This window comes from Dasypus novemcinctus, chromosome 27 (assembly GCF_030445035.2).
Source record: "Dasypus novemcinctus isolate mDasNov1 chromosome 27, mDasNov1.1.hap2, whole genome shotgun sequence".
NCBI classification, from domain to species: Eukaryota; Metazoa; Chordata; class Mammalia; order Cingulata; family Dasypodidae; genus Dasypus; species Dasypus novemcinctus.
Window position 1 is genome coordinate 1433770 of NC_080699.1, and position 23383 is coordinate 1457152.

The following is a 23383-nucleotide window of genomic DNA, read 5'->3' on the forward strand; positions in this document are numbered from 1 at the left end:
ATTTATTCCTAGGTATTTGATTTTTTTATTTACAATTGTAAATGGTATTTGTTTCTTGATTTCCTCCTCTGATGGCTCATCATTGGTGTACAGAAATGCTACTGATTTTTGTGCATTGATCTTATACCCTGTGATTTTACTGAACTCATTTATAAGTTCTAGAAGTTTTGTTGTAGACTTCTCAGAGCTTTCTATGTATAGGATCATGTCATCTGCAAATAGTGAAATTTTGACTTCTTCCTTTCCTATTTGGATTCCTTTTATAGCTGGTTCTTGCCTCAGTGCTCAAGCAAGTACTTCTAAGGCAATGTTAAATAGGAGGGGTGATAGTGGGCATCCTTGTCTTGTTCCTGATCTTAGAGGGAAGGATTTTAGGATTTCACCATTGTAAATGATGTTAGCTGTGGGTTTTTCATGTACACCCTTTATTATGTTCAGAAAGTTTCCTTCTATTCCTGTCTTTTGCAGTGTTTTTTCAAGAAAGGTGTTGTATTTTGTCAAAAGCTTTTTCTGCATCTATAGATATGATCATGTGATTTTTTTCCTTCAATCTGTTTATGTGGTGTTTTACATTAATTGATTTTCTTATTTTGAACCATCCTTGCATACCAGGAATGAAGCCCACTTGGTCGTGTTGTATAATTTGTTTAATGTGTTGTTCAATATGATTAGCAAGTATTTTGTTGAGGATTTTTGCATCTAGGTTCATTAGAGAGATTGGTCTGTAATTTTCCTTTCTTGTGGTATCTTTGTTTGGCTTTGGTATTAAGGTAATGTTGGCATCATAAAATGAATTAGGCAATGTTCCTTCTATTTCAATTTTTTGGAAGAGTTTAAGCAAAATTGGTGTTATTTCTTTCCTGAATGTTTGGTAGAATTCACCTGTGAAACCATCTGGCCCAGGGTTCTTTTAGTTGGAAGGTTTTTAATGACTGACTCTATCTCTTTACTTGTGATTGGTTTGTTGAGATCATCAATTTCTTCTTTTGTCAATGTAGGCTGCTTATGGGTTTCTAGGAATTTGTCCATTTCCTCTAAATTGTCTTTCTTATTGGAATACAGGTTTTCAAATTATCCTCTTATGATAGTCTTTATTTCAGCGAGGTTAGTGGTGATATCACCCTTCTCATTTCTTATTTTGTCTATTTGCATCTTCTCTCTTTTTTTCTTTGTTAGCCTAGCTAAGGGTTTGTCAATTTTATTGATCTTCTCAAAGAACCTCCTCTTTGTTTTGTTTATTTTTTCAAGTGTATTCCTATTTTCTATTTCATTTAGTTCTGCTCTTATCTTTGTTCTTTCTTTCTTTGGGGTTAGTTTGTTGTTGTCGTTGTTGTTGTTTACTAATTCTTCCAATTGTGCCATTAGTTTTTCAATTTTAGCTCTTTTTTCTTTTTTGATGTATGAATTTATGGCTAGGAATTTCCCTCTCAGTGCAGCTTTTGCTGCATCCCATAAGTTTTGAGATGTTGTGTTATCATTTTCATTTGTTTCAAGGTAGTTACTGATTTCTTCTGAGATTTCCTCCTTGACCCACTGTTTTTCTAAGAGTGTATTGTTTAACTTAAATATCTTGGTGCCAAATCTGGGTCTCTGGCCCTTGCAGATTTCCAACTTCACTCCACTGTGGTCAGAGAAATTATTTTGTATGATTTCAATCTTTCTGAATTCATTGAGACTTTCTTTGTGGCCTAGCATGTGGTCTATCTTGGAGAATGATCCATGTGCCCTTGAGAAAAAATGTATATCCTGTTGTATTTGGGTGTAATGTTCTGTATATGTCTATTAAGTCCACCTCCTCTAATATATTGTTCAAAGTCTTTGTTTCTTTATTGATTCTCTTTTGAGATGTTCTGTCTAATGGTGATAGTGGTATGTTGAAGTCCCCCACTATAATTGTAGAGGCATCTGTTCCTTCACTTAGTTTCTCCAGTGTTTGCCTCATGTATTTGGAGGTGCCCTTGTTAGGGGTTTTATGGTTGTTCTTTCTTCTTGAAAGATTGTCCCTTTCGCTAATATGTAGTGTCCATCTTTGTCTCTCACAATTTTTGCATTTGAAGTCTATTTTGTCTGATATTAATTTAGCTACACCAGCCCTTTTCTTGTTATTGTTTGCCTGTAGGATTGTTTTCCAGCCATTCACTTTCAATCTCCTTGAATCCCTGGGTCTAAGATGAGTTTCTTGTAGACAACATATAGATGGGTCATATTTCCTTATCCAATCTTCCAATCTGTGCCTCTTAACAGGTGAGTTTAATCCATTGACATTTAGTGTTACTACTTTCAAGGAATTATTTATATTAGCCATATTTTCTTTGGATTTTTGTTTGCCTTATGTTGTTTGATTTTTTTTTCTCTTTTTGTAGTTTTAGTTGTTCTTACACTCTCCTCCAACCCTGTCTCTTCTGTTGTTTCTTTCCTTCTGCAGAACTCCCTTTAGTATTTCTTGAAGGGCAGGTTTCTTGTTGCCATACTCTCAGTTTCTGTTTATCTGTGAATATTTTTAACTCTCCCTCATTTTCGAATGCTAGCTTTGCTGGATAGAGTATTCTTGGTTGGAAATTCTTTTCTTTTAGTACCTTGACTATGTCATACCACTGCCTTCTTGCCTGTATGGTTTCAGATGAGAGATCAGCACTTAATTTTATGGAGCCTCCCTTGTATGTGATGGTTCTCTTTTCTCTTGCTGCTTTTAGTATTTTCTCTTTGTCTTGTGCATTGGATAATTTCACAAGTATATGTCTTGGGATACACCCGTTGGGATTTATGCTGTTTGGGGTGTGTTGTGCTTCCTGGACATGTACATGCATCTCCCTCAGTAGATTTGGGAAGTTTTCAGCCATTATTTCGTCCAACACCCCTTCTGTCCCCCTTCCCTTCTCTTCTCCTTCTGGGATGCCTATAATGTGTATGTTTATGCCTTTTGCATTGTCATTCAAGTCCCTAAGTCCCTGCTGGATTTTTTCCTATCTTTTTATCAATTAATTGTACTATCTGTTTGATTTCAGATGTACTTTCTTCCACATCACTAATTCTTTCCTCTGCCTTTTCAAATCTGCTGTTATTTTCTGAGAGTGTATTTTTTACTTCTTGTATTGTGCTATTGATCCCCATCATCTCTGTGATCTTTTTGTGCATGGTCACAATTTCTTCTGTACGTTCTCCAAGTGTTTTCTTAATATGCTTAATGTCTTCCTTCACTTCATTGAATTGGTCCATGATACATGTTTTGAGAGCTTTAATTACTTGTTTGATGTTCCACTTCTCTTCCTGGTTTTTAGTTTGTTCATTGGATTGGGCCATGTTTTCCTGATTATTGGTATGGTTTGTAGTTTTTTGTTGCTGTCTGGTCATCATTTTATCTTGTTGGGTTTATTCTGTTGATTATCTTCTTATTCTAGTCTTGGGGTTTAATTAGTTGTTGTTTTTATGTGTGTGCTAAGTCTTTTATTTGTCACTTTTTTCTTTTTATTCTATTTCCTTGTTGTTGGCTAAGTTCCCTCAAAGGGAAATATTAGGTCCAGAGAAAGCAAAAGAGATAAGAAAAGAAAAATATAATAGTAGTATTGATAGTGAATGTTAGCAGAAGAACCATGTGAGGTCCAGGAGAATGGATATAGAACTCATGGAAGCTATGTGTAGTTATAACTGTAAAAAAGTGGAGTACCTATAATGAGATATTGAACTGAATATGGGGAGGAATATACTATGAATTAAAAAGGCCAGTGTGGTCAGGAGAGAGGGAAAAAGAAAAGAGAGGACAATAACATAGAGTGAACAAATGATAGAAAATGGATTAGAGGTATTAGAGATAAAAAGTCAGGAATATTGGGGACTAAACAGAGAGAGGCGGAATGTAAGAAAAACAATAAATGATGGAGGAGAGAATGATGTAAAGGAAAGGGGATAGCACTGGAAGCCAAAATCAGTACACCCAGAAAAGAGAAAATTGAGGATGAGGAAGCACAGCAAATAAGAAATGTTGCCTGCAGCACTAATATAAAAAAAGAAAAAAGAGGGAAAAAAGCAGAGTAAGAAAAAGAGAGGGGAGAAAAAGGAAAAAGAAAAAAAAGGGTGGTGGCAAGGATAGAGAGGAAGAAAAAACAAGGAAAAAAAAAAACAGACAAGGCCTCAGGCAAAGAATCCTCTTTGAAATTGAATAAACAGTTTAGGATTCTGACCTTCCCCCTTTCTCCTTCCTCACTTCCTTCTCTCCCAAGGCAGCAGGAAGGCTGTGTGAGGGCTCCTGTAGGAAATTCCACTGGGTCCCTGGTGAACCAACTCACCTGAGAAGATAATGACTCTTAATTTCTCGAGAGAGCACCCACCCCTTGCCAGGAACCCTAAATATGCTCCTGGAAGCCCGTAAAGCACGTCCTACTGTCCCTCTCCCTTGGGTTTGCTACAAGGGGGCTGGTTGATTTTCTGACTCCACCTTCTCCCAGACCAGGTTTCCTATCCCAGGGCGTTTAGGTAAATCAGGCTCTCTCAGCAGATTCGCCTCTCTCTTCCTAGGCTCTCCCCAAGTCAGTTGATATGCTCCTCCAAACTCAATAAAATGGGGGGGGGCCTGACCAGAAAATTGAACCTGCGCTCCTTGGCCCCTCTGCACCTCCCACCTAAACTCTCCCCCTTCTGGAGTTAGTCGGCGCTGGCGTCGGAGGGCTAGGGCGATGCCGGATTTCCGGGAGTGCTGGGCTCGGGAAACAGGGGCCCGGGAGGATGTGGACTCGGGGTGTGTAGGTCTGTGAAACGTGGGCCACGGGGGTTCAGGGGACACAGGTTTGGGGTTCACGCGTTTGGGGGACACGGGGCTTGGAAACTCCGCCCCACGAGGCAGTTCTCAGTGATCGCCGGCCCTTAGCCCTGGGAGGGGAGGGATGTTCCTTCCACGGCTTCCGCGTTCGGTGTCAGAAACCCGCGGTTCTACCTCGAGGAAGCACCACTTCTGCTGCGGTCTCGCCACATCGATGTCCAGACGCCTCCCGCCCTGCAGGTTTCTGAAACAGCCCGCTCCGGCAGGACTCCATCACCAGCTGGCCGGTGTTTTGTAAGCGATGACAACGGTGTATTTACTCCTCTGTTGTTTAATTACTACGTATCTGAAGATATTCCCATTTTTGTTCTGTTATTGATTTCCAGTTTGATGTCATCATAGTCAGAGAACACATTCTCCATGTAAATCTTATATTTTTAAAATATTTGTTTTATGACACAATATGGTCCATCATGGTGATGATTTCATGGGTGCTTTTAAAAAATGTGTATTTTGCTATTATTGGGTGGAATGTTGGATAAATGTCAGCTAGACTCCGTTGCTGAGAGTTCTATTCAGTTCTTCTATATCCTTGCCGATTTTCAGCCTTGTAGGTCAAACAATCCCTGAGAATGGGGTGTTGAACTACACAGCTATGATTGTTAATTTGTCTGTTTCGCCTTTCATCTCTAATAGTTTTTGCTTCATGCATTTTGGAGTCCTGTTGTTTGGGTTATGCATTGTTAGGATCACTGTACCTTCTTGAACAATTTATCATTGTGTAATTTCCCTCTCTGTTTCTAGTAATTTTCTTTGCTCTGAAGGCTGCTTTATTCTAATATTACTATAACTACTCCTGTATTTTAAAATTAATATTTACGTGATATGTACGTTTTCATCCTTTTACTTTAACCTACCTATGTGATTATGTTTAAAGTTAATTTCTTGAGAAAACATATAGCTGGCTTGCGTGTGTGTGTTTTAATCTTATCTGCCAATCTGTCTTTTTAAAATACATATCCAGGGTTTTTTGTCCTTTATTGGAGAGATTGTGGGTTTACAGAACAATCATGCATAAAATACAGAATTCCCGTACACCACACCACCACCACCTTGCACAGGTGTGGAACATTTGTTACAATTGAAGATAGCTCATTTTTATAATTGTACTATTAATCAAAGTCCATGGTTTAACTTAGGGCTCACTGTATAGTGTAATTCCAAGGACTTATTTTTCAATTTTTATTGTTACCATATATCCAATCTAACATTTTCTCTCTTAACAATATTCAGATATATATTTCAGTACTGTTAATCGCATTCGCAATGTTGTGCTACCATCACCATCCATTACCAAAACATGTCCGTCCTGTCGAACAGGAGCCTGTACGTTTAAAGCCTTAACTCCCCAGCCCCTAATCCCCCCCTGACCCCATATTCTGATTCTGATTCTTTGAGTTTGCATATTCTAATTGTTTCAAATCATGAGATCATACAGTGTTTTTCCTTTTGTGTGTGGCTTATTTCACTCAATATGTCTTCAGGTTTCATCCATGTTGTCGCTTGTTTCAGGACTGTATTTCTCTTTACAGCTGAATATTCCCTTATAGATATATACCACGTTTTATCCATTCATCAACTGATGGACACTTGGTTGCTTCCATCTTTGGGCAATTGTGAATAATGCTGTGAATACTGGTGTGCAAATCCTTTCGTTGTGCTTGGTGCTGTGGTGTCCCATAGCTGCTTTAGGCTATTTAACCTTTTACTTTTTTCCTGCTCCTCAGCCTGATTCATTTCAGGTGTCTTCCTTCAAGGACACTCTTTCTTCTGCCAGCTCCAACGTGCTCTTGAAACCGTTCTGGGCATTTGCATTGTGGTTATTGCGGTCTTCCCCTCCAGTAGTTGTTTGGTTCCTTTTTAAAATTTCTATCTCTTTACTTAGACTTTCATATTGCTCATACATAATTATTTTCCTGCTATTCTTCAGTTCTTTCTCTAAACACTTCTTCATCTTCCTAAGCACTTTTTATATCACTTTTTAAAAGGCTTTGCTTGGTATTTCCACATTCTTGTCTCCATCGGTGGCTTCTGTATTTTTATCCCTTTCCTTTGGATGGGCCATCATTTCATGTTTGTTTGTCCTGTGCTTTTTTGTGTTGCACACTTTACACTTTAATGGTTTTAAATGTTAACTCCTGGATTTACTCCCAGGATGTCTGTTTCCTGGTTTTGGTTACCAGCTGGTGAGAAGACAGAGATTTTTTGAGGGCTGCCTCCTGCCAGGAAGGTCTGCCCAAGGGGAAAGCACCGTCTGTCAGGGCCTCTGTCTTGTCCTGGGGTCTTGCTTGTTAGTTGTTTTGGGGTCCCCTCTGACTCCCAAGGGACAGACCCCCCTCTCCCTGGCATCTGAAGCTGGCAGGCCTTTGTCCCTATCTGCCTCTGCAGCTCTTAACGTTCCTTTCCTCGTCTTGCTGCTCTTTGCCTGGGAGGAGGGTCACCCTGGAGAACTTGCCCAATTTCGTCTTTCCTAGCCAAAACAGGGCCAGGGGTCCATGGAGGGGTTGCAGACTGGCTCCAGCTGCCCTGTGGGGGGTCAGGAAGCGCAGCTAAACCTTCTCCAGCAGCTCCCCAAAGCTGCGATTTCCTGGCCTGCCCAGCAAATGGAGCCCTTCCGCTACATTTCCCCGCAGCCCCGAGGAAGTCCTGCCTCTGTAAATCTCCACCTCCGCTGACTGCGAGGGGAGGGTTGAAACCACGTTGTCTTTGCCCTGGGCAGGTTGAAACAAAAGCTGGGCTCAGCCAGGACCCACTGATCTGCATTTGCTAATCGAAAGCCTTGATCAATGGCAGCTATGCACACCCATTTTGGGGGGGAAAGCATTTTTATGGCCCGTTGTTAGCAGCAGCTAGCCAGGAACTAGATCCCGTGCAGCCTGTCGGGAGAGTTGGGGATGGGCCCGTAGCCGCACACAGAGCAAGGTACAGTTCTTGACCGCAGTTCATCAGCCCTTCCTCCCGCCTGTCCCTGGTGCTGTCCAGTGGTCTTCTGGCCTCTGGCGTTTCCGGATGGTTGATTCACACCGTTCCTGCCTGTCCAGTAGTGGTTTTGTTTGAGGACGAGTCCCGACGTTCCCTGCTCCACCCCCATCCTCAGGATATGCCCCAGCCTGTCTTTTAATGGATGTATTTAGACCACTTATTTTAAAAATGATTTATATCCAGACTTGTACCTACCATTTTGTTATTTGTTTTCTATTTATTTTTATTTTCTCTTTTCTTGGATTCCTGCAGTTTACTTGAACATTCTCTAGTGTTCCATTTTGATTTATTTATAATGTTTCTGAGTACTGCTTTGTATAGGTTTTTTAGTGGTTGCTCTAGTTGTTATGATATACAGACAAAATTTATCACAACCTATCATTAATAGATATTTTACCATGCTGGATAAAGTATTAAAACATTTCTTCCATTTAGGTTTCTTTATGCTCCCTACTTTTTAAACATAATTGCCTTATATATTTCCCTTATATACATTGAGCACGACATTAGATGGTGTTTACTTTTTGCTTTAACCATCAAATATGATTTAAGAAAGTCATGAAAAAGAATAGTCTATAATGTATATCCCTATTTTTACCCATTCTGATATTATTTCCTTTCTGAAGTAAGAAGCCTTCTGTTACCATTTTCTTTCTCTTTGGGAGCGCTTCTAGCTATTCTTTAAGAGTAGGTCTACTGGTGACAAATTCTCTAAGTTTTCCTTTATCTGAGGATGTCTTTATCTCTTTCATGTCTAAAAGATAGTTTTGCTGGACAAAGAATTTGTGGTTGTCAGTTATTTTCTTTCAACCTGAAAAATGTTGTTCCACTTCCTTCTCCATATTATCAGATGAAAAATCTGTTGTCATTCTAAGTGGTATTTCTATATAAGTGATGCATCATTTCTCTCTGACTGTTTTTAAGAATTTTTCTTTGTCTTCAATTTTCAGAGCTGTAATTCTGATATGTCTTTTTTTAAAGATTTATTTATTTCTCTCCCCTTCCCCCCCCCACCCCGCCCTGCCCCAGTTGTCTGTTCTCTGTGTCTATTTGCTGTGTCTTCTTCTTTTTCTGCTTCTGTTGTTGTCAGCAGCATGGGAATCTGTGTTTCTTTTTGTTGTGTCACCTTGTTGTGTCAGCTCTCCGTGTGGGCAGTGCCATTCTTAGGCAGGCTGCACTTTCTTTCATGCTGGACAGCTCTCCTTACAGAGCACATTCCTTGTGCGTGGGGCTCCCCTATGCGGGGGACACCCCTGTGTGGCACGGCACTCCTTGCGCGCATCAGCACTGCGCATGGGCCAGCTCCACATGGGTCAAGGAGGCCCGGGGTTTGAACCGTGGACCTCCCATGTGGTAGACAGACGCCCTAACCACTGGGCCAAGTCCACTTCCCTGATATGTCTTGATGTAGATTGCTTTAGCTGTATACTATTTGGGATTTGCTCAGTTTTTTGAATATATAGATTTATGCTTTTCACCAAATTTAGGAAGTTTTCAGTAATTATTTCTTTGCACACCTTTTCAGCCCCACATTCTTTTTCCTTTCCCGGGATTCTGATGATATGCAAGTTTAGTGTTTTTGTTTTTTTTTTTTAAGATTTATTTATTTATTTATTTCTCTCCCTTCCCACCCCCAGTTGTCTGATCTCTGTGTCCATTCGCTGCACTCTTCTGTACCGCTTCTATCCTTATCAGCGGCACTGGGAATCTGTGTTTCTTTTTGTTGCATCATCTTGTTGTGTCAGCTCTTCGTGTGTGCAGTGCCATTCTTGGGCAGACTGAACTTTCTTTCACACTGGGCAGCTCTCCTTATGGGGCACACTCCTTGCGCATGGGTCTCCCCTACGCGGGGCCACCCCTGCGTGGCATGACACTCCTTGCGTGCATCAGCACTGCGCATGGGCCAGCTCCACTTGGGTCAATGAGGCCCGGGGTTTGAACCGAGGACCTCCCATGGTAGGTAGACACCCTATCCATTGGGCCAAGTCCGCTTCCCTGTTTCGTTTCATATTCTATTTTTCAGTCTATTTTCTTATTGTCATACAGACTAAATAAGCTCTATTTATGTGTACTCAAGTTCACTGATTCTATCTTCTGTCATCTTCACTCTATTATTAAGCCAATCTGGTGTGGTTTTTAAAAAATTTCTGTTATTGTATATTTCAGTTTTATAATTTCCTTTTGGTTCTTTTTTTGTAACTTCTATTTCTTTGCTGAGATTTTCTATTTTTTCATTCATTTCAAGAAAATTTGTAATTGTTTGCTTAAGTATTTTTATGATGGCTGCTTTAAAATCCTCATCAAATACTAACATTTTAGTCCTCTCAGTGTTGATATCAGTTGTCGTTTACAATTCAAGTTGTGTTTTGCTTGGTATGATGAGTAATTTTTTATTACATCCTGGATATTTGGGATATTATGTTAGGAGAGTCTTGATCCTATTTAAATATTCTATCTTAGCTGACAGCCACTCTCTTGGTTTAGTGTATAGGTCCTGGCCTTCTCTCGTTAGCTGTACTCCAATGAAACTTTTGTCAGAGCCCCTGTTGTGCACATAGTCTGCTGTGGTTTTGGGTGCTGCTGGGGCTCCTGCTTGATTTTTCCAAGTGCCTCCTGGGCTGCGTGTGAGTATGAAGCAGAGGACGGGTCCCTGTTCAGACTCTGCTGATGCTGTCCCTGCAGGTGGATGCCTTACCTGTTGCCCTGGATGTCAGAGAAGAACCCTGCTGATGCTGATGCTGGGGCAGATAAGTCTTGCCACTATTACGAGCATGAGCTGGGTGTTCTGCTGGTATTGACACCAAGGAGGTGGGTTCACCGGCAGGGGGTGAGAGGCAGTTGGCCTGCTCAGGCTCTGGGTTCTGCTGACACTGCTGCTGTGAGCAGATTAGTTCCTCGGTCCTGCTGCTGCCTGGGTGGAGATCAGGGGACAGAGCTACTCTGTAGCTCTCTCCTGTTGGCTCTTTCCTTATCCTTTGGCTATAAAGATCAGGTTTTTCTTTTTCCTCCTATCTTTTCCTGTTGTAGGCTTCTCAAGAACCCAGTCTGGGATATATGAGAGATAAAAAAAATTGTTAACTCACCATGGTGTCTCAAGTCCGAGGTCCCGAGCCAGTCAGGTTTCTTTTTTCCATCTTTCAGAACCCTTTTATGATTATCTGTTGAATAATTTCCAGTGTGTTTAGTTACATTTAGAGGAGAGAAGCAGGAATAATGAGTCCCATAGTAAACTCTTAAAATTAAAAATAAAAGAAGGCAAGTGGATGTGGCTCAAGTGATAGGGTTTCTGCCTACCACATGGGAGGAACTGAGTTTGATCCCTGGGGCTTCCTGGTGAAAAAGAAGAAGAGAAAGTGTGACCATGCAGTGAGTGCCCATGTGGTGAGTGCAAGTGCCCATGAGGTGAGCCAGTGCCCATGCAAGGGAGTCACGCAGCAAGATGATGACACAACAAAAGAGAGACAAGGGAAGAGTCAAGGTGAAGCGCCGCAGAAACCAGGAACTGAGGTGGAACAATTGACAGAGAACCTCTCTCCACATCAGAAGTCTCTAGAATTGAATCCCGATGATTCCTAGAGGAGAGAAAATGAGAAGAGAAGACAACACAGACAGCAAAACAAAACAGAACAAAAAAACCCAGCATGGTGAGAGGAGGGGAAGGGGGAAAATAAATAAATAAAATAAATCTTTGGGAAAAAGATAATTTCTGGAAGAGGAAGAATCTTGCTTATTTATTTTAAAAATTAATTCACTTATTTTTCTGGTATGAAAGTCCCAACTGGTGCCCATTTTGGGACCTGGGCCCTCTGCATGGACACTCTGGTGGGATTCTTTACAATTTGGTCAGTGAATACCTGATAGGGAGTCTTGGGAATGGCTTCTCTTTCCAGAGGTTGGGGGTGTGTGAAACAGCTGTAGGTCTTGGAGATGGCCTTGAAGGTGGCCTTGGCAAAGTTCCCAGGTGACCCTGCAGCCCCCGGCAGAAGCACAGCAATTTTCAATACCAGACGGCAGCAGCAGCTTCTTGGACACAGGGGTCAAGACGATGGCCAGAGCCTCTGGCGGCTGGGATGGAGCACCCCAACTCAGGAAGAACCACAGAGTCCATCAACAAGGCACCCCAAGTCAGAGCCACAGGGCCCCATCACTGACGAGGCACCCCGACTCAGAGCCGCAGGGTCCCATCATCACCTTGCAAAGGACCATGTGGGGCTGCCTGGTCTTGTCCCCGAGGGCCCCACTGCACAGGCCGATGGGGGCGTTGGCCAGGGTGATGGCCCTGCAGGTGGTGGTAGCACTTCACGCCCGTGGCCAGGGAGGTCCCCGACAGCAGAAAAGGCCTTGAACCTGGTCTGCTGACCAGCACAGATCTGCTTTTGCACAGGCATGATTTTCAAAACCTCATCCTTAAGGGACATCCCCAGCAAAGTCAGGGATCTCAGACCCCTTGAGAGACAAAGAATGGAGACAGCGCTCCTGCAGGGGCTTGACCGTCATGCAAGGTCACGAGCTTGTCCTCAGCCTTGCCTCATGAGCTTTGCCTTGGCCCGGCCTGACCGTGGCTGGAACCCTGGCCCCTGACCCGGCTGCCAAAGCCTCCGGGAAGCTGCCATGCCTCTGGGGTCTCCTTCAGCACCTGCGCCACCAGCTCCTCATCTTGTTTATTTTAATGGCTGCATAGAATTTACAATATGAGTATACTTTATTTTACATAACCATTTATTGAGGGACATTTAAGTGTTTCCTTTGTATTTCATTACCAAGAATGCTGCAGTGTATGTATCTTTGTACTCACTTAATTTGCAATCTTAATCTGTAGGGTAGATACTTAGAAGACAAATTGCTGGATCAAAGGGTGCAGGAATTTTTCTATTAGAAGATATGCCAGGTTGCCCTTTAAAAAGCTGTGTCATTTCACTCTGATGCCAGGTATAAGAATACCTGTTTCTTTAAAAAGCCATCTGTTGAAGTGCATTAATCCTTTAAAATAGTTTGCCAGTTGATAAGTGAAAAAATGGTTTGTCAGCATTGTTTTAATTTACATTCTCTAACTATTGAGATTTAACATCTTTCCATGTGTTTATGGCTCATGTTTGTTTAATTTCCAGTTCATACCATTGCCTATCTTTGTGGTGAATTGCCATTTTCTTGTTATATAGGATCCTTCTCTATAGCATGGATAGCAATCCTTTTTTACGCTTGTTATGAAAATTGTCTTCCATTCTTTCATTTTTACTTTACTCTTCTCTATACTGTTTTTTTTTTAAGATTTATTTTTATTTATTTCTCTCCCCTTCCCCCCACTACCCCACTTGTCTGTTCTCTGTGTCCATTTGCTGTGTGTTCTTCATTGTCCGCTTCTGTTGTTGTCAGCGGCACTGGGAATCTGTGTTTCTTTTTGTTGCATCATCTTGCCGTGTCAGCTCTCCGTGTGTGCGGCGCCACTCCTGGGCAGGCTGCAGTTTCTCTTGCGCTGGCGGCTCTCCTTATGGGGTGCACTCCTTGCGCGTGGGGCTCCCCTATGCAGGGGACACCCCTGTGTGGCAGGGCACTCCTTGCGTGCATCAGCACAGCGCATGGGCCAGCTCCACATGGGTCAAGGAGGCCTGGTGTTTGAACTGTGGACGTCCCATGTGGTAGGCGGATGCCCCATCCATTGGGCCAACTCTATTTCCCTATAGTGTCTTTCATTTCAGAGAAGTTTTAAATTTTTGTGTAGTCAAATCTGTCTGTCCTTTATTTCATGGTTTCTGGATTTCATGTTATTTAGTAGTTTTCTCTATCCTAATTATAAAATTACTGTTCTAACATGCTTAAAGATTTGATTTTATTGTTTAGATATTTTAATTCATCTTGAATTTATTATATATATGTATATATATAATGTAAAATAGAAATCCACTTTTAAAATAAATGAATGGCAAATTATCCCAATACTGTTTTTTATTGGATAGTCTACCCTTTCTCCACGGACTTAAAATGCCAACATTTTCATATATCAAATCAATTTCATTAATTTTTTTGACTTTTTATTCTATTGTAACAAATAATTTGTCTTTTCCAGAGAGAGTATCGCTCTATTTTAATTGCTATAGCTTTGTAATTGTTTTATTACCTGGGAAAGTAAGTACCCCAACCCCTGCCATTTTTCTTATTTATTAATAATTTCTTGTCTGATAGCCAAGATATATTTGTAAGAGAAAACGCCAACGACAGGAAAAAAAAATGTGTGTATACTTATTTATGTACACGTATTCATTCTCACACACATATGTTTGCACTGGCATGGGCAGTTCTGGGAGGGGCCCATTTTAATTGTCACCTCTGGAGAGTGAGATTGTTGTTTTTGGACCATTCTTCCCTATTTTGGGATGTTTAAAATGAGTGTGTTTTTCTTTTTAAACTAAAAGCAGTATGATTCTCCCTTCCAGAGACCAAAACCTGAATGAGGGCATATCTTCGGTGTTTCTCAACTGTGGTTTCACTTTAGGATTATTACACCTGAGCTTTTAAAACTGCAGACCCCAAGGCTACACAGATGCGCCCCAGCTGCTGGTTTAACGGTCTGGGTCCGGCCCGGTTGGCGGCGCATTTTAAGAGACCCCAGCTGGTTCTAACGTGCGGCCGTGGCTGAGCACGTGGCTATAGCTGTGGGCTCAAAAGGGTGCCAGGAAGGCCCTGCCGTGAGGCCCTTTCAGAGCTACCCTCGGGCATGCCGTCCAAAGCCACCGTCCCTTCCTGGCCGCGTCGCCGTCCTCCTGGCTCATCTGCAGATGAGCTTCTCCCAGGCTGGCTCTCAGTCTCTCCGCCTCAGAGGCTGCTGCCCAGTTCCTTTCCTCACACAGAGCCCTCAGTCCTCTCCTGTGGGTCCAGTGACCACCGCCGGTGGTGGCGCAGGTGGCTGCACTTCAGCAAGTCCTCGAGAACTCTGCTCCCCTCCCCTCTGCCACTCTTTCTTGCCTCCCCCGCCCCGTCCCTTTCTAGAACCATCCCACAACCACTGATTCACATTTGTGTCCTTACCCGCTTTTCCCACGTCTAGCCCACAGCCCTTCCTTTGGGGGGAGATGGCTGCTTCCTGTGGCCTCTTCACGGTTCATTCTGTGTCCCCAAGAGGTCAAGTTTGCTGATCGGTCTAAGTTATTCTGGAAGTGCTATCTACCTCAGGAGTTCATGATGACCACAAGTGCACCCCGACCGTTTGCTTAGCTCTTCCTACTGACCAGGGTCCATGCTGGGCACATTGGAAACTTTCCTCATTCGGTCCCTACAACAGCCCCCACGTGTGTTATGGCCCCATGTCGTGCAAGGGAAGAGGAGGCCCAATGCTCGTGGTACCAAGTGCTGGGTCTTGGATTTCCCTATCGATCCCCAAAGTCCTTCTCTTACCCAGGACACGTGCACTGCCTCCCTCATGCTCTGTCACCTCCTAAGGTGGGCAATTCCCAATCGGAATTTAATGCTGTCTAGCAAGTGAGGTCTCTAAGCAAATTGGCCAAAATGATAACAAAGCTATGTATTTGTGTACTGGCTTGATGATTCTCCAGCTGACAGCTGATTTTCACAGAACTGTGGAAGAGGAATAATGGACTTTATGAGCTCCGTCTCATACACTAGAAAATTGAGCTCCAGGCAGATAAAGTGACGTGCATGGGATCAATAAGTTAAGAAAGATCTGAAACCAGATGAGAACATTGTTCTCTTTCAATATTTGTTTTTGCTTTTCTTTGGTCATCGGTGAATGCTCTGGGCATTGTGCAGGCTGGGTGCAGAATTTGGCAACAAATCTTTTGTTGTGATTGCTGATTGAACCCTTGTGATGTCACAAGTCTGCCTGGTACAGGCTCACTTGTGTTTCAGCTGTAGGATGGTGGCCCTCATTCATCCAATAAGCATTGCCTGAACCCTGCTCAGGCCAGGCACTTGCTAACAGAAGGAATGGAAACGTGGATAAGATGTGACTTTGCCCTGAGAAGACCACTTTCTAATGGGGAAGACAATCATCTTATAAACAGAGTATTATAAACCAATGGAAAAGCATCGCCCTGATGGAATATAAAAACTCCTTTTTTTTAAAGATTTATTTTTATTTATATCTTTCCCTCCCCTCCCCTTTCCCCCTCTCCCCCCGTTGTCTGCTCTCTGTGTCCATTCGCTGTGTGTTCTTCTGTATCCACTTCTATCCTTATCAGCAGCACTGGGAATCTGTGTTTCTTTTTGTTGCATCATCTTGCTGCATCAGCTCTCCGTGTGTGCTGTGCCATTCTTGGGCAGGCTGCACTTTCTTTTGCGCTGGGCGGCTCTCCTTACTGGGCGCACTCCTTGCGCGTGGGGCTCCTCTAGGTGGGGGACACCCCTGCATGTCAGGGCACTCCTTGCGCGCATCAGCACTGCACGTGGGTCTGCTCCACACGTGTCAAGGAGGCCCGGGGTTTGAACCATGGAACTCCCGTGTGGTAGGCGGATGCCCTACCCATTGGGCCAAGTCCGCTTCTCTATAAAAACTTCTGAGAAGCACAAAGGGAAAGGGAAGTAACTCTACCTGGGAAGATTTCATGGTGGAGGGGACATCTGGGGTTGGTCTCCAGGGTCTGACCTTAGAGGCAAAAAACCTGAGGCACTGGAAGTTCTCCAAAGGACCTCATAATTTTATAGTCCTTCATTATGCTTCCAAAAAATATGCTGTTGTCACAGCTCCTTAGAGAATGGTAGCATAAATTATTTATTGGAATTTTAAAAATATTAACATCAATAAACTCCACAGTAGCTTCACAAATATGCTGCCTGGTTGGGTAGGCCAATCTGGAATAATGGTTTTTCAGTTACTCAGATTTTCCAATTCTATAAAGCTGGTAAAAATTCTTGGAAACAAATCAGAAGCCTGGAACTCCCTAAACATCAGCCATTCCAAGACCAGAATTTCACGTCCTCTTATTCATGTAAAGAGGAACTTTCATAGTGGAGATTTAGAGTGTCCTCTCTTTGAACCACGCTTAGGAGTCTTGTATTGTAAATTAACGGAATTTATCTCCTGAATATTAAGACTCTGATGTGTTGATCGAATTTTAGCTGGACTGTTTAGAGCTTGAAGGAAACAGTCTTCCAAGTTTAGGAACCAGAACTCATCAGAGCCCAGCTCTGGGCCAGCGCAAGAGGGGGCCGCCCTCCACTCCTGGGGGCCACCAGGTCACCTGTGAGTGGGTTTTTCTGTGTCACTGACCAGCGAGACACAGACCGTAGACAATGGAAGATAACGGAGATCCTGCCTAGGGATTCCTGGTTGAGAAGGAGGATCCCATTGTGTGACCTCTTCCCTCTCAGCCTTCGGTTCCGTGTTTGGTTTGTCCTCTGGGTGTGATCAGACAGATTTATTCCACTTACTTGTAACCAGGATGGAATAGTTGCTTGGCTGTCTCCTGATTCGCTGAAGAGGAAGATTCAGATCTGCAAGGGGGTCATCAAAGCAGGGGTGAAAGCTTGTTGTCCTTAGAACAAGCAGCAGGAGGTCCTAGAATATCTCAGCAGTGCTGTGGATTTTGGTGAATATCAATGTTTTGTTGAGAATTTTTAAAACGAACTGTTTGACAGAGGTGTTCACAAATGTAACAGCGATTCCTTATCACCAGTAGTAGTTAAGGGTTGGCTGAGTAGGCATCTGCTTTGGAGTCATGCATAAGACAAGGGTCTGGCCAGAGGCGCTAAGATCTCTTCCAACTTCAGATTCTCTTGTGATTTGCAGATCCTTGGTTTACCTTTGTGGGCCTCTCTGCTTGCACTTAGCACAATGTTTGGTAATGTGATATTTTCAGATTGTCTCCACTATGAGTTTGAAAACTCCTCAAAGGAAGGGACAATATTTATCCTTGTCTATCTCCAGCATTTAGCATAGTAACTAGTTTATAGGAGACACAAAGTAATGTCTATCAAATGGGTGAATCATTTTATTTTGTAAATCAATATGTACACATTATATATACCTTGATATATAGACACATCAACTTATAGTATAAGCTATCAGCAAGGGGACTTGCTTGTTGTGAGGATTTTCAGATGCCTTAGAACCAGTGATTGCTTGTGTATGGATGGATGGAACATTGCCACATAATTCCCCAAATATGGCACTTCTACTTAACTCCTTTTCTATAAATGGAACCACATTATCACAATGCTTTGAGACCAGAGTTGAAGCATAGCCATGGTTCTTCTGCACTTGTATCTCTAGGTCAAGCCCTCTTGGTCAGGGGTGGCCTGGAGTGGCAGGCAGAGCTGGAGCCGCAGCTCCAGCAGGTGTGCACATGCCTCTTATGGGCACTCAGAACGTCTCTCATCCCAAACTTGGTGAGGGAGTCAGGCGCATGCAGGGCAGGGGCGCTGGTGGCACGCTGAGCAGAAGGGCAGGGGTGCAGGCTGAGGCTGGGAGCAGGGCTGGGGTATTCCAGTGAGTTAGACTGGATAGGAAGTTAGAATGGGGCCAGGGAGCAGAGGCAGATAAGGAGCGGTCAGTGCGGGAGGAATGGAATTGTCGAAGGAGCAGGGGCGGGGTGGGGTCGCACGGAGTATGCTTTCCAAATCTGAGAGACACTTGTGCCAGACACCTCCATCCATTCCTACATTCATTCATTCAACAAATATATTTTGGGAGCCTACCTTGTGAGAGAAACTGCAAATGCTAGGAATACAAATATAAATAAGGCAGAAACTTTCAAGAAGCTAACCTACTATGAGGTAAACTCTACAGACATTTTAACAGGCAGTTGCAATACAGCGTGATAAACGTTCTAAGGGCGTAAGCACAGGGGCACTGTGGGAGTCTCTGGGGAACCCATAACCGTGAAAGGTGAGACTTGAAGGAGGATTGTAGTTGAGAAGGTGAAGCAGTGGGGCAGGTAGAACAACCTGGCTGATTACACAAGTCTCACAGAAAATACAAATGATCAAAGAGGAGAGCTTATCTGGGGACTGCAGATACTTTGCTATAGTTAGGCCTTAAAAGCCACATCACATGGGACAGCCGTTCTCCTGGGAGCCATTGTTGTAGAATTTGAGAGAAGTTCAATTACTTGAGTATAGAGAGGGCCAGGACTCAGGAATGATTTTGAGAAGGAAAAATGGTTTATTGACAGCTGGCCGGACTCAGGAACTTTCTGTTTGAATCCCGAGCCCCGAACAAGATTTTTTAGTCCCTTTTATACAGAGAGGAAAGGCCAAATGGTCCTTTTGTTTCAGTTCTCAATAGGCTTGAATTAGCATATATTTCCACATCTTAGTAAGCTTTTAGCATGGACCTCAGGCATTCGATCAGCTTTTAGCATAGTTGCTTTGCATTTCCCCTGAATACTTAACCGTTTATAGACTTTGCATTGTTAAACTGTCTCCTGCTCACCAAGGGCAGGACTGCACCCTTTCATCATCCCACACCCACAAGTCACAGATAGTTTAGGTTATCTCTGAAGAGACAAAGAGCCTACCACCCATAGCCCACATCATTTCCCCCCTTTGCCAAAGATTAACTTGCTAAGCTTTGGCATAATTATTGTTGGAGCTATGAGGTCAATGGCTGTTTGTTGTTTTGATTGATTATTTATCAATCTTTAGTGTAGCATCCAGGACTGTTTTTAAGAGTTTAGAAGTTTTCATTCTGGACAGCAGAATCCTGGGGCAGGGGCCTCCTGCAGTCATCCTGTGGCCACCGGCGCTCACATGGATTTCCAGTCAGGTTCCAGATCCATCTATTAATTTTATTTTACCCTTGAAGAGTTTACACCTTTAATTTAAAAGGGGTGCTGAAGGGAGATGGATCTCTTTTCTGTAACTGCTTCCTGCTGGCCATGGGCTGTAGTCATTGCCTAATAAGGTGTAAAACTCTTAATTTATTCTAACTGGAGGAAGATGGATCTGGCATTCTGTACGAAGTTGGATGAAGTTTTCATATGGTTAATAAGATGTTCACTTTGAAAGAAACAAACTTTGGCCCAGTGGTTAGGGCGTCCGTCTACCATATGGGAGGTCCGCGGTTCAAACCCCGGGCCTCCTTGACCCGTGTGGAGCTGGCCATGCGCAGTGCTGATGCACGCAAGGAGTGCCGTGCCACGCAAGGGTGTCCCCCGCGTGGGGGAGCCCCACGGGCAAGGAGTGCGCCCGTGAGGAAAGCCGCCCAGCGTGAAAAGAAAGTGCAGCCTGCCCAGGAATGGCGCCGCCCACACTTCCCGTGCCGCTGACGACAACAGAAGTGGACAAAGAAACAAGACGCAGCAAATAGACACCAAGAACAGACAACCGGGGGAGGGGGGGGAATTAAATAAATAAGTAAATCTTTAAAAAAAAAAAATTTGGAATACCCGTTTTTAAAAGAGGACACGTTGGATTACAGAGGTAGACAAGGTTGGGTGCCTATAAAGATGGCACTCCTTAAAAGCTGGTGGGAACAGCATATATATTCTTTTTTAACTTATTCATCTTTAGAGAGAAATTGCAACAGACACTTAGCTTTGTCTGAAGACATATTCCAAGCTGTTCAATGATTGGCACTTATTCGCTCTGTCAGATGCTCCTGGTCAACTGGCACTCCTTGGGCAACTGGCTTCACTCAGGATTAGAACACTAAGTTGAAATTCTCTTAGTTTTCACCTGTGGGAGTGATCAGAGCTACAGAATAAAGGTTTTTTTACACCTTGGTTTTAATTGTACAATTTCTAGCAATTTTGACTTGTTCAATAGGTGACTCGCCATCAGCAAGCAAGCCTCACCTTTGCTACACAGCAGAGTACAGTAGAATATAGAAGTTGACTGAGACTGGCTGAGACTGCCACCTTATTCTATAGACATGTTTATTAACTGTTTAGAAAATGATTTTACCAGGAATTTAACATGTCTAATATACTTCTGCACTTGATCCAAAATAGAAAAGATAACGTTATAATTATTAGGCATATATTTAGTACAGGATAAAAGTACAGCACTTAATATTAACTAATGTATTACTTAATGCATAAGGATTCAGAGTTGCAATTATTAGTTTTGAGTTTCAGGTTTGTAACACTTTACATGTTATCTCTCTGTGAGAGCAGGCCATAATGCCAATTGTGTTTAAGTTTCACTTACAGTATCCTGGTATCATGGCTCCACTTAGCATGTTCTTCAACGCAGTGTGCAAGTCGCAGCATCCTTGATCTTAGAGAGATTTTCCAGTATTCTACTAGCCTGGTGCATAGTGCTCTCTGGCACCATGGAACAGTGCCAGTCTGGAGGCAATATCCATTGTACACTTGGCTGTACCGAGTCATTATTGGCTGCTGCAGGAGCTTGAAACTGCAATATAGTTTCCATCGACTTCAGGAGCAGAACCAGAGGCTGATATAGCAAATATTTTTAATTGAGGGGTCAGTGACCAGCCTAGCCAATAATTCACATGGAGAGGCAAAATGCAATGCGTACAAGGCCTGGTTTGAATGCATAAGAGTTTGATAATGTTAACGTTTATTCCTTGTTTATATATATATTTTTTAAACAATTTAATGCAACACATCATATATCAAATGATTGTTTACTTACACAATTTTACCATGAAGATACCAGTAGGTACTTATTAGTAATAGAGGAAAAAAATATTTTTCATTGTTAAAGTGAAAACAGAATATTTCCAATAGAATCAAGATAACTTTTTATTACCATTTACTTAAATATGTACCTTGTGGTGGCCTTCAGACAGGTTTTATTATCACAAAGTTATTTTTTGCAACCAATACCAATCTAAGTTTTAGTTAACAATGACTTTTAGAACTAGAACTATTTAAACGTTTTTAGTTTGGAAGATGTTTTACAAACTCTTTATAATTGACTATAACCACATTGACTAGCCACCTCATGTTTAAATAAACTTATTAAATTACAATTACCAAAGAAATTTACTCTATTTATTTAAGAGAGCATATCTACAATCTTTTTCCTTTAGCCTAATTTCACCAATGTGAACTTACAATTTTCATTACTCTGAAGATTTCGTACATAATGTTAATTTAGTTTATAAATTAACTATAGGAGATTACACTCAAGTTAAATAAAATTGAAACCATTATAGTTTATGCAAGGAATGTTCTCTTTTTCCCTTACAGGAAGCTAAGAACTTCTTTTCTTTGTTTAAGTTATGAAAATGAACAATTTAAAAGCATACTGACTACCAAGTTTTAAAACACATTACACAATTACTTAATTTGTTTAATCATAACCCAGGAAAGATCTTTCCATAGTTTTTATGGACTTTTCTTTATTTACTGAAATTTGTTAATAGAGCCACCTTTATTTTGTTGGAAAGAAATCTTCTGGAAGTAAATAAGGCTCACCAGACTGTGTAGGAGAAAATAATTTATTCTCAATCTTGCAAGAAGGGGCACAGAGCCAGATATGGCTGGCACCCGGAACAAAGAAAAATGACACAATTTATACCCCTAAGCCTAGCACACAAGCTCTTCCTCTGTTTTTCCATAGATTGGATACTTCAGAAGTTAAAGCTTATCTGAGATCTAACTTTCCCGTGCAAAAGTTTGTGATTTAACTGCTTCTTCTATCTCACATTCCAACCATTTTAGTTTTTACCTGTTCCCCTTTGTTAAATAAGGAATAGAATTTAGTGCTGAAATGGCACCGACCTAGCTCCTTGGGCAACCTTTCACTGCCCATAGGACTGGCCTGAGCTGGTCTCCTCCACAGCTGTCCAACCCGGGAGTGGGAGACTGAGGCAGCAGGCCACCAGGTTACACCAATCAACATTCTTTTTTCTTTATGTGAAAACCAACCTAATCTTTGTTGTTGTTTTTTTTACATTTTATGGTTGACAAAAGGTTTAAACTGGGAAATTACCCAGCAAACTGATTCTTAATTCCCTAGCCTAGTAGATAGGTTTAATCTGCCACACCTAATCTTGCCTTTAAAGCTCTTGCAAAGAGGCCTTTTCCCAATTGTTTTTATAATTAGATTTCTATGACTTTTTCATCCTGCTTAGTTTAATTTGGGCTTTAAGAATATTTACAAATATAACTGCATATTTAATTTTTAACAATTTGAATAGAGCTCTTTTAAGAATTTTCATTTGTTAATTTGATATTATCCTGATGTATGAAGACATACACTGAGCAAATGGGCAGACACAAAGAGTTAGACACAGAAACAAAACTCATTGATATTATTTATAATTTGCATTATTTTATATATTGTTTAGCTTAATTTGGGGTCCCAAAATATATATTACTTATAACTGCATATTTAACCTCAACAATGTGAGCAAATAGGCAGACATGAATAGTTTGACACAATGTAACTTTAGTTACTTTAAACTTCTAATTCTTACAAAACAAGTGTGACTGCAAAACATTTCAAAGACTCCTGAAACTCTTCTTAATTTGCACTATGACTGTGCAGTTTTATACTATGACTATGCAGTTTTACACAAGAATTTTCCTTCTTACTTAATGGATTGTAATAACCAAAATGTTCTCAATGCTTTAGCACTGTTTTGTTTTAGAACTTTATATTTTACTTTGAAATTAGCAGAATTTGGATAAACAACAAGATTAATCTTATATATATTTACTG

The 23383-nt window shown here is 41.9% G+C and overlaps 1 protein-coding gene across 3 annotated transcripts in view; it reads left to right on the plus strand.

Annotated features, from left to right (window-relative positions):
* The window catches only part of AMOTL1 (angiomotin like 1), a 181370-nt gene that overhangs the window by 13777 nt on the left and 144210 nt on the right, over positions 1–23383 (plus strand). The window contains exon 1 of one of the 3 annotated variants that reach the window (XM_071212308.1): positions 4711–5047. The exons of 1 other annotated variant lie outside the window; for it this stretch is intronic. The gene's annotated coding sequence lies outside the window, so the exon portion shown is untranslated. Of the gene's footprint in view, positions 1–4710; positions 5048–23383 lie in introns of those variants that run through there. One more of the 3 variants, XM_058289219.2, reaches the window with a different exon arrangement.